Source organism: Chlamydotis macqueenii, chromosome 2, assembly GCF_036417535.1.
Source record: "Chlamydotis macqueenii isolate bChlMac1 chromosome 2, bChlMac1.mat, whole genome shotgun sequence".
NCBI classification, from domain to species: Eukaryota; Metazoa; Chordata; class Aves; order Otidiformes; family Otididae; genus Chlamydotis; species Chlamydotis macqueenii.
Genome location: NC_141557.1, coordinates 25,290,394 through 25,302,258, shown reverse-complemented (window position 1 = coordinate 25,302,258; position 11,865 = coordinate 25,290,394). Strand labels below are relative to the sequence as shown.

General features: G+C 44.5%; 1 protein-coding gene across 3 annotated transcripts in view; it reads left to right on the top strand.

Annotated features, from left to right (window-relative positions):
* Nucleotides 1-3,407: 3,407 nt before the first annotated feature.
* Nucleotides 3,408-11,865, top strand: part of CALCR (calcitonin receptor) — a 156,231-nt gene continuing 147,773 nt past the window's right edge. For 2 of the 3 annotated variants that reach the window (XM_086741571.1, XM_086741573.1), the window contains exon 1: nucleotides 4,307-4,572. The gene's annotated coding sequence lies outside the window, so the exon portion shown is untranslated. Of the gene's footprint in view, nucleotides 3,533-4,306; nucleotides 4,573-11,865 lie in introns of those variants that run through there. The other variant, XM_086741572.1, reaches the window with a different exon arrangement.

Sequence of the window (11,865 nt, the reverse complement as noted above, 5' to 3'; positions counted from 1 at the left end):
ACACTGTAAGGCATATGAGAAATTTGGAGTATTTTGCCCTGTGGGAAGTTGCTTCACCTATTACAGAATTTCAAAGATGCGTAAGACCAATGATTGTTATTGTCTCTGTATTTGCTGAGAGAAGGAAAATACAGGGAAATGTATCTTTAAAGATGTCTTGTCTTGAGTTATGCAGTAGCTCTTTTTATGCCACGCTAACCTGCTAGAACTAAGGATCTAAGTGGTGCTGTATATCAGAACCTGAGATTCCTGAATAACTCACACTTTGTGCCTCATTTTGAATATCTCCGTTTCACTCTTCTGGCTTTACGCCACCGCACTGATCAAATATACTCACACACCTTCCTGTAACAACTTTCCTAATTTATGTTGGTCTCTTATGGCACAGCACTGTTCTGTTCCCCTGGTAATCGTAGCCAAAATCATCCATATGCCTTCCAGCAACTTGAGCATTTCCATACTTCTCCTACATGCCTTTCATGTTTGGAATGGACTTCTTCAACCGGCAGTAGCTTCATAAAGCTGTTTACTTGTCATTCTCCAAATCCCTAATTCCAGAGTGACCTCTTTTTCTGAAAATCAAAAGAAGTCTATCCAGTTAGGGATGCATGGCCTGAACAGCAGCTATACCCACTCCATGAATTTCCTTCTTGCGGACCTGACATGTTGACAGGCAGGCAGGGTTAGGAAGCCTGCATTGCTGCTGATAGTGCTGTAAATATTCTCAGAGTTTTCAATCAAGTCACTTCTAGGAGTGCCAAGTCATGATTACAAAGTTCTATGCCAAAGAATTAAATAGGGCTGATCTAACTTGTGCTGAAGCTAGTGGCAAATTCCCATTCTTTTCACCATGAACTGCATTAGGCCAAATTTATTACCATTTTTGTTTAAATGTTGTCTTTTACTCTTTCCATTTTGTCATCCAAATTAAGAATGTAGCCCTTACTCAAATGCATTATTTATAAGCTCTTTTTCAAAGGGTACAGCATGCCTACACGGTCTTCCGGAGACAGCTCAATGCTCACTCTTCCTGTGCTTCAAACAAACTAAATGTGAATGAATCCTTATCTGAAGATACTGTGCACCATGCCACGCAGGAAAGACACACAAACTAAGATAGGAAACAGTTCATCTCCAAACAGCTCGCTGTGGAAATACTGTTGCCCAATTCATGGAAAGGTTATAGGTCCAGTTGGGAACTTGTTTTTTTTTATTTCAAATTCTGCACCTGAGAAACAAATTGATTAATTCGGCACCTGCCTGTTTCACAAATGGCATCCTTACTTGTAGTACTAAGTCTACTTCGAAGGTAGATAAAATATATTTAAGAAAAAAAAAGATGGTGTAAACGAGACAAACCACAGAAATGCACAACTTCCCATAATATATGGAAAAATGTTTTCCTTCATAACAGAATTAAATCACTGAAATCTTGGAACCAGGTTTTGACTTTCTTAACTTTTCACATGCGAATCAACACCATAATCTTACAACATAAAACAGTAGCTCAGCCATCTCATTTGTGAAGAAGTCAAGAGTGTTGTAATGACTCCTGAGCACAAACAGAAATAAAACCATCAAGGTACAGTTAATAATAATTTTCCAGTGGTTATTTATGGGCCTGATCAGTATTTTATACGCATGCAAATTCACACACATCCAAACAGTAACTACTCATGCTTGCAGTCCCATGGGGCACAATCACAAAGTATTGCTTCTGTGTGCAAGGTAATGGTTAACAAATGAGAGTTTATAAAAAAAACACCCAAGCCTTAGAAAAGCTATTTTCAGATCATGGGATGACAGATTTATACTTCAGCAGATGGACACTACTCAGTAAGAAAACAGAGCAACATAAAATCTGTTTTGAAATAAGTACAAAAACAGCCATTGAGAATGTGATGCTTTCCAGTCACACAATGAACAGTATTAGCCAGGCAACACACAAAAAAAAACCCAAAATGGGTGGACTATGGAAGAAACCACTGGTAAACAGACCATCACCTGCCTTCACGTAGTTCAGCTTCTTTCTGTACCTTTTAAAGCAATCTGTACTTATTTGGTGACCCACTCACTCACCTCTCCCTCTAAAACCTCTGGAAAAGAAAATATTCCAGGGTATCAGATACAAAAAAAAAAGCTTTCTATTTTTCCTCTTTGAACTTTGCTGCAATGACAGGAAGGGAGATTCTCTTACTCTCCCTCAGCTTCAGCTTAGGGTTTTGCTTCTCAGCAGTTCCTCTTCCACAAACATCTTGAGCACTTAGAACCACGGCTCATCTGAGCCCAGCTAAGGGCAGCTGGAGGATGAGAGGGACGTGACTGCAGCTGGTCCGTAGGGGTGCTGCTCCATGGCTCCAGACCTCGTGTAGCTAATGAAAACCTCCCCTAATTTTGCTGTTCCTGACAGAGAAAGCCGTGAATAGTGAAGTAATTGTGGCATTATGAGAGCTCATAAAAGCATCTCCCACTGATTCTCCTTGCTATCTCCACAACAGTAAAGAGTGAAACCTACAGTGGAAGTGGAAACCTTAAAGTGACGATGATTTACATTAGTATTCCGTGAATGTCTCATCTTTTATTGTAAGTTTCCTCCTGCACCCCCTGCCCCCAATGTACCCTGAGGAAGACAAATTTCTCTGAAGGCACTGTCTACAGGCAATTCTTTTAAACAGCTGCTGGAAAAAGCGGCAAGAGGTTCCTTTTTGTTGGAAATTGGTGAGTGCCCAGCCTGATGCCTCCTTCTCAGCACTAAGCTCCCTTGCTCTTCTCCCTCCCTCTTCAGCATGGCCCGAGCTATGAGGAAGCAGGCAGAAAGGCAGTCGGCTAGCTTTGCATGCAGATTTCTATGAGAAGGGCAAGCTGTAAAATTTGACTGTAGTCTGTAAGAGAAAGCGGCAGGTGGAAAAAAAAACAAAAACACTTGAGAACCACTTCAACAGGAGCTAACTTTCCATTCAGAAGTAAGCCAGACGATGTAAAAGCCGGTATCACAGTTTCTTTTGTTTGATGGCAGAAATGTCCTTTGTGCAGAAAGATGAAAGAAGCAAGCTATTCTTAGCCGGGTGGTGGTACCTTTTTAGCAAGTTTGTTTGCCTCCTGACTCCATCTGCTGGGAAGACACCCTACTACCTGCTGTCTGCGCTGCCACGTTTGGCAGGAGCACAGAGGTGAATCACCGTGCATTTGCTCACTCTCCCAGCCTTACTGTGGCTCTCTGGATATTTAAATATTGGGCAGCTTGGAGCGGTCACAGCAGAGAAGAAGTCCTCCCCTACAATACTTTGTGCACAATCACTCGACGCTCTCCTGCAACTGGGGGAGTGTTGGGTCAGTTGCCTCTGGATGCCCACATAGCATGGAGCTGCTCTTCTGAGGAGACCAGAGGCGACCAGAACAGGCTCTTCCTCGGCCTCTCCTTTTGTTTAAAATGCTTACATAACTTCTGGAGCAGAAACGGGAATTTCGATGACTTTGCCGGATGGTGAACTCTGCGGCCACCCCTTGTTGGTCCTCCCCGGCTCGGTGGACGGTAGGTTCCCGCAAGCTGGAGGAGACGGGGCAGACGGGAGGACGCGGGGCTGCACCCCCGGGGCAGGCAGGGCCTCCCCGCCCTGGCACCCTGGGCTCCGCGCCTGCCCCTGCGCCCCTCCCGCCCGACCTCTCCTGCGTCCTCCGCTCCCCCAGACTTCCGAAAGGTGCCCGCCATGGGACTCAAACGGCCGCTCAGGTCAGAGGAACTTCTCTGAGAGGAGGAGGTGGGGGGGGGCACAGAGCTCCGGCCGGGCCCCTCCACCTGGCAGGAGCCGGTGCTGAGGGCAGCGGGTCTCCCCGAGGTGACGCACCCTCATGGTGGGCAGGGCCCAGCCGCAGGCACAGCCGGCGGCGCTCCGGGGACACCCGGCCCCGCACGGGAGGGGCAGGCGGGGGAAAGAGCGCTTTCGGCCGCGGGCAGCCGTGCTGCCGCCCCCTCCTCCTCCGCGGGGCTGAGCGGCGGGAGCTGTTGTCCCCCCCCCAGCCGCCTCCGTGCAGCGCGGACCTGCGGCCGCTCTCCCCGCCGGCTGAGCGGCGGAAAAAGCGCACGGTTTCCCCTCACCGCCCCCGCCCCGCCCGCTCCTGCGCGGCCGCCCCGCCGGCAGCAAGCGGCCAGGAGCGGCGGGGAGGCGGGCGCGGGGGAGGCGCTGCCGCTGCCGGGCGCTCTCCGTCCGCCCCGCACCGACGTCGGCGCGAAGCCCCGCCGGCGCCCGGGGGAAAGCGGGGGGGAGGTGGGCGCGTCGCGGGCGAGGCGGGCAAGAGGAGGCAGATGCTTCTCGAGGGGCAGCCCCGCCGGAGGGGCTCGGCCCTGGCCAGTGCCTCTCTCTGAAGCGCTCGGGCCCGCCCGCCCCCTCCGGGACGCGGGGACCCAGCCTGCGGGTGTGAGGGAGCGGACGGCGCCATGCACCCCTCCGAGGAGTGAAGAACCGTCCGGGCTGCGCCGGTGCGGCCGCCGAATCGCCGCGGAGGTGGCTTGAGGTGACGGGAGGCCGGCAGCGGTGCCGCGCCAGCGGCCGGGAACCGGGAGCGCTGCCACCCGTAAGTCCCGGCAACTCCGCCGCCCGCCCGGGAGAGCGGCCCTGAGGCGGGGAGGGGGCTGCCCGGCGGGTAGAGCCTGGCTGGCGTTGCAGCCAAAAATACGGGGGTGGGGTGGGGGAAGGAGGGGGCTGTATGAGCTCTGACCCGCAGCAGCAGAGGAAGGGGCGCGGGGACCGCCGGCGGTTCCGCGGGGCTGAGCGGGCGCGGCCCGGCCGGTGCGGGGGCGCGACGGGTCCCGGAGTTTGTACTGCGGGTTCTGCGGGTCCCTGCCAGTGCTGTGTGGATTGTAGAGAGCGGCCACTCTCCGTCCTGGGAACACAGGGCATCGAAATGAGACCTCAGTCCGTAGTCCGCGCTTCTCGTTGATACCAGACATTATTTCCATGTTATTTTTCATTTGCCGGACCAGTATCTGTGCTTACTTTGTCACTTGACACTGCAAATGTGAAAACAACATTAGTAGGTCTCAGAACATTGCCATTGATGAGGGTAGATTGATATATGGGGCTCTTTACTGAACGTGTCCAAGTACAATATAAATGCCTGCCAATTTTGTCTTTAAATTGCTGTATTGATTTCATTCTTGCAGGCTTTTTGACAAGGTTAACGTGGTTGACAATTTGTAAAGAAAAGAGGAAAACTTCTGTTTTATTTTAGTTACAGAATGCCAATTGTGAATGTCAATGAACGAAAAAAAATCATTCATAAAAAGAACAAGTAGAATGACATGTATCCCGAGACCTCTTGAAGTGAATATTGCCAATATCTAACAGATGCCTTCCTGCCACGCTTTTATGTACACGGGCTACCAGTTGAACTTCTTGAGGACAATACAGGTGGTAATATTCTTCCCAGGACTGTGCACTTTCCCTGTTACGTTAGAGTTAAGTAGTCTGGCTAAAAGAAGTTTAGAATGAATTAATCAAGCCATCGCCCTAAAATGCATTGGTCTTTTTGTAGGCACTGAGTGAGATAAAGCTCTTGCTTTTGTTTCTTGTCCCCTCCAGTGATCATAGGGTGGTACTCAGGTGGGGAGCCCTTGGGTTTACTCGGTGGAAGGGTCCCTACACTGCTCTAGGGCTGGATGTATCCGGACTGACCAGGGTAACATTTCTCTGCTACCAACAGCTCAGACTGCAGGTGGTGTCAAGCTGAAGAGGGAATTTAATTCACCACTGAGAATCCTAAGCATAATTGTCAAGTAGGTAAATTAAATACAGGAGAGCTAATATTTTCTTTTAATTTCTCCAGACATCTGACAACCTTTACCAGTAGGTAACCTTTGCTAAGTTACCTCTCTGATGCTTATGGTAGCTGTCATGTGCTGGCTGACATGAAATTATTCTGAATGAACTAAAACATTGTGTTTCAGTACCTACTGGTATGTAATAAAGTATGTTAACTTTGTAAATCTTGAGTAAATGTTGTCCCTGTTAAGATCAATGGCAAAATCCCAATTAACCCCTCCAAAGAGCGGACTTCACTGTAGGTCTTAATTATCATTTATAGTAAGTGCTAGCCAACTTTGGGTAGAAATTCAAGTGATTATGTTTAAATTTGGCTAATGATGGCACTTGTAACAACTCTCTGTAGCACGGCTTTAGGATCATGGGTTAGAGCCACACAGGTCTTAATATAAAAATCCTATATATGAGAAACTGTATTGTGCTCTCAATAGGAGTAGTCAGTTCTGATTTGTCTTATACTCTGATTTTTATGGGCAGTTTCATCAGAATGGGTCATAAGTTAGATTGCAGTTTGTATATGTACATTTTAACAGAGGATTCAGTTTGAGGGGGAATAGTATTAGATTATGTTGCTTATGGCTGAGAAGTTAAAAAATAAACTGCTAAATATTTGACTCACTATAAAAGTCAGCAAACAATTGAGCTACATTATAGTTTAGTTCTCTGCAGCTCATGAGCTTTCATGGGAGATGAAGAAACAGAAGCATCTTTTCTAAAAACCATGTTGAAATATTACTGAATAATATATTCACAAGGATTAGCTTAATCAACTGACTGAATCCAGTTTAGCAAATGTTATTTTCTTCATGTCCACAGCAGCATGGTATCGAAAATCATCTGAAAAAGCTGAGAATTTTCATTAAAGATGAAAGCAACCTTCTGCAGAGTGTTTGCTGAATTTTTTTTTCTTCCAGCTCTCTTCCAGGTCAAAGTAGAATGGAACAAATCTTAAAAGCTAGACAGTTACTATCATATGTTAATTTTAAATTTGTATCTATGGACCTGTAAGAAGCTAAATGAGCACTTGTAAGTTCTGTTATATAATAATATTGGCATGACCAGCATAGCTGCCAATGATTTCCACTAAATTTGTATGAGTGAAAATGGAAGAAAGACCATATCATGACTTAGAGTTCCTGAAAATCATTAGATAGAAAAAAGACTCTTCTATATTTATTTTAAAAATTCCGCATGCGAATACAGCTTTTGGGAAAATGAGCAGCTAAATAACTGAGCTACATTTGACTGGAAGTTGTGCTAACAAGTACCATGAAATTCAGTTGTGAAAAGGCCCATCGGTACTACATATTAGTAAGCTAGTAAGCTTGGCTTTGTTTTTTTTTCTGGTAATTGATGTTTGGCTCCTAACACTGAAGTCAATACTGAAACTCATATTAATGCTAACACAGATCATACCTGGGCCTTTCAGGGGAGATCCTGTTATGTGCTGAGCACTTTCAACCGCTGTTTCTGTTAGACTGGCATCTCCTGTCAGGTCCCCGCCTAGAACTACAAGCACAGAGTGAAATTCACTCTTTTGAAAAATTTGGAATGTAAATAGTCGAGAAAGACTGAGGCATCTTGCCGAAGCCCGTGTAGTAGGCCAACAGATGACCTAGGTCTGAAACATGAGTGCTCCATACTTAACAAGGATACACAGGATTGAGTGTTAATTGATTCTTTGATAAAGGTACTCAGAAATTAATGGCCAGTGCCTTAAGGTTGTATGTTATTTCCCTCTGATCTTGTTTACTTCAGTATTAACCTCAATGTTTACTAGCAGTAGCCTGCCAAAGAACAGCATGTAATTAAGTGGTGTTTGTTCTGTGCTGTTTTTTGGTGTTACGCTCACTTTCTGTTTTACATTGCTTTTAGTCACTTCCCTACTTAGGAAGGAGTGGGTCTGGCTGCTAGAAGCCTCTGGTACATGAGCGCAACACAAGTGCCAGGAGTAAGACGTGCCCCCATGGGCCACTCCTGTGAAGGAAAGCACTGGTCTAGATGTAAATCTCCTTAACAGGTAATTCTCATTCTTCTGAAGCAAGAGAAGCAACTGTGAAAGATCACATGGCTAACTATCACTGTTAATTAAAAAAAAAAATACTTGGAGGTCAATAACATATACACCATAGATACTTTGTGCTGAAGCTTTTTGTTACTTTTGTTACAGTTATGCTTCCATTCATGACTTTTGATGGTGGCATTTGGCAGGTGGAAAGAATGGAGTCTCTGTATACAAGACTATTTTTACAACTGTCTTTCATATTTCATGAAATTTGCACTGATTTTGTCTATGAAATGGAGAGACACACTGCATTGCTTATATGGAGAGCTAGCTAATACAAGATGCCAATGGCAGTGATATTGGACACATCTTGGTCAATAAGCAGCAGTGCTAACAATGATGGCCTTGGTATTGATGAATACCCAAAAGTTACAACTGGAAAATTAATGCCTCATGCTACAGGTTGCTAAAGGTTGCATGCATGGGCATGTTTCAGCTTGACACCTTTTTAATTAAGATGATATGCACAGGTGTTGGAGTAGCCCTGCTTTGAGTGATCTGCTGAACAAACCAAGGACATGCTTTTACCTCACCAGTGAGCCTGTGAGCTGTTTAACTGGCTTCATGCTTTTGAGGTGAGGTTATGGGTCCCCAGGGTGGAGAGGACCTGGGGATGGTGGTTACCCTCTGGTAGTGAGCTCCATTTGACGATTTTGCCTGTGCTGCTTTGTAGGGGCATATGCAAAGAGTTACCATTAAACCAAGGAAGAACAAGAAGTTTTGGTACTCAACTGTAAGGACAAAGTGGAGTCATTGAACATAGCTGACAGGGAGCAGCACTGGGAACACGAGTAGATATAAAGCACATCAGAGATATGCTGCCATGGATTTTTCCATGGTTCCCAAAATGCTTTCTGAGTTAGGATCGTACAGTGGACAGGTAAACTAATAATGCTTTTAGCAAGTTGCATACTGAAACACTGTCGTCCTGAAAGGTGGGTTACTGCAAGGATCAGCTTAACCTGTGCACCAGAGACTCGGAGAACCCACAGGGAGGAGCTGTCCTGCATCCAGGAGGAGATGCACTGATGGTGCAGTAACTAGTGTTCCCACCTGTACATACTGTACACAGACAAACTGAAAAATGATATTGATGCAAATGCATCTTAACTACTGCACCTCAACATGATTGCAGGACTCCTAATTTTTTTCACAGTATGGTTCAGTAAAGGTGACCTGAAATAGCATTTATTTTAAAATAAGCCCTGGACCTTGGCTTTTTGTCATTTACTTCAGGTATACTTAATAAAAGACCTGTCACAGATTTGGAAGAATTGGCTGTTTACATCACATTTTTAATAGTGTTTTGGGAAATATGCATGCATTTCAGCTTCCCGTGTCGTATTTCAGTGTCGCAATTTCATGTGACACTATTTAGCAAATAATTTCCTGCTTGGTTGTATCCAGCAATGTATATAAGAACCATACCACTCGTTGTCTGCCCCTTTTGATGGATATTATTAACTGTTACCAAGAGTTAGAGGAATAATACATTTGGTAAATTTTGCAGTATTTTTGAATCTATAGTTTCACTATATAGCAGCTCTAGCAGTATGTACTTTTTTAAAGGAGTAGAGCAATACAATGTATGCTTGTTGGCGGCTTTAACATGTTAGCTTTGCTTTGTGATGTCCTCATTAGCTTGAGCTAAAGCACAGGATAGAAAATTGCTGTTACTTAAAAGCGAGTGTTTGAAATGCCTTTCTCTTCCTAGATGTGCTACAAAGTGCTGAACTACCCCTCCACAATTAGAAAAGCAGATTTTTATTCTGTTGTTTTGTCCTAGAAATTGGACACTTCTGCAGGCAATGCCAAGTGAGTTCACAGACATATTTGGAGGTTGCTTGAATGAAAATTAATTGTGTCTTGTCTTCACAGTTGTCTTCTCAGAACTAAGCTGACAAAAAAAAAAAATAACTTTAAAGTAATGTGAAATGCTTCTGAAACACATTGTTGCTATTACAAAGATGTCAAGATTCCATTGTTAAGATTGTTGTGAGATATACTTGCAAAAGAAAAAGAAACTAAACTTTCTGTTTTACTTTTTTATTAGTGACTGTAATGAGACTTCCCATTTGGCACAGGGCCCCTTGAAAGGTCAACTGAATTTTCTGTCTGTGGTTTTTTTATGGTGAAATATTTACTTAGTTTTCAGTGCTTGTATAATAAAGAAATGCTGTAGTCCATTGCACTGTTTGGAGCTTGGTGGAAGAATGAGAAAGGTAATCAGAGACTGAATAAATTCATGGAGTGAATTAGCCACTTCTGTTTCTCTCAGGCAGCGCTGAGGTGTGCTCTGACGTGAGAAAGCTCATGTGACTGTAGCATTTCAGCTGTGATGTATGCAGATGGACGATTCCATTTCTGTCAGGTTTGATTTCTCTCCATCTGATATCAGTAATGAGTGTTAACTGCTTAGAAAAATCACAGGTAGCTCTGCAGTTGTGTATCATTGATATTGTTTGTATCTGGATCTTCCCTGCAGGTTGTGTGTGCCAGAGCAGTTATCGGTAGCAAATCAAGCTGTCTTGATATAAGTGATCTGTGAAAAAGTAACGTGAGCCTGCAAGTGATTTTCCCTTTTAAATTTACGCAGATGATGCAGTACCAAACTGGTGATGCTCCGTGCCGCCTTCAGTACAGAACCTGTTTGTGTCTCACTTTCTGTTGCACAAGCTACATGCTTTTGTGTAGAGCTATCACTGTGTGACTTGCTCCAGCTTTCCTTCTTGATGTTTGTCTCCGTTCACGTGTCTTAGTTACCTGTAGCCTTAGTCTGTAGCCTGTATTCTGCAGTTGTAGTTACCTGTAGCTGTGCAGGCTGCCTCATCACTAGGTCCTTCTCTTACATTGCGCTCCCTTTTCGTCGTTGAAACTCTCTGTGGGTGTGAGCGTTTCATGCTCTTAAACATGCTGTGTGCAATCTCCTCCAGCCTTAAATATCAAAGGACAGGAGAGAGAGGATGCTTATACCTTCAGTACTTTGCTTGTATAGAGAAACCTTTTAATTTCTTCTTGGCTTTGGTACTGAGAAAGGTATCTAGGACTGCCGAGTTTCCTCACGGGACTAAAAGTTGAATCTCCCCTGATAAGAACTCCTCCTGTTCTCACCAGTCAGTCAGCTCATAATGGGATCCTCATCTCTTTTGTCTCCAAATCCCTACTCTCCAAACAATACAGAAGGCGAGAGGGTAGATTTGCCGCTGTTATCCTCAACTGTGTTATCCTCAGCTGTGCTGGTGTGCAGGGATAGAAACGCTATGAAGACCAAAGGGTGTGGGATGCAGAAATTACTTTACAGAAGGAAGTGTTTTTCAAAAAAGGGAGAAATTGGAAGAAAGAGGTGCTTTAAATGATGTCAGGTTTTTTTTTCTTCAGGACTTGAACGTACAGAATGTCAGTCTGCCACTACTGTGACCAGTTCAGCCCTGCTGACGTAGACTTTTGCAGTGGACTTTAAAGATTCTAGTCTCTTTCATGAACCATTTTCACCATGCATAGTTAAAACACTGACATACTAATATTGAGACAGTGGTATTTATTTTTCATGGGTTTATTGTGCTGAGCTTCAGAGGGTAGGGGGTAGATACAGAAGCTATCTGAAAACCTAGTTAATTTAAGCAACACTGTTTAGTTCATGGCATTCAGTGAGTGAGCAGGACTTGCTGACTGTTAGCTAGGTGCCACTGTCTTTATGGTAATAGTCTAAACCAAATTAAGAGGCAGAATCTGGAGAAAATTTGATGTTCCTCATGCAGAGAAAGGCGAGAGGTGTACATCTCCTGAACTTCATAAACCTTCGTTTAATGCAGATGGTATAATTTTTTTTTTTTTTTCTGGACTGCAGGCAAAGGAGCAAGATTCTCTGTTTCTCGTATTCTTTTATATAGATAGATGAGAACATTTATAGATGTCTGTAAGGGAGAAGTTCTGAAGCTGACAGAAAAAATGTGGATGGACAGTTGGAGCGATTTGGATTAT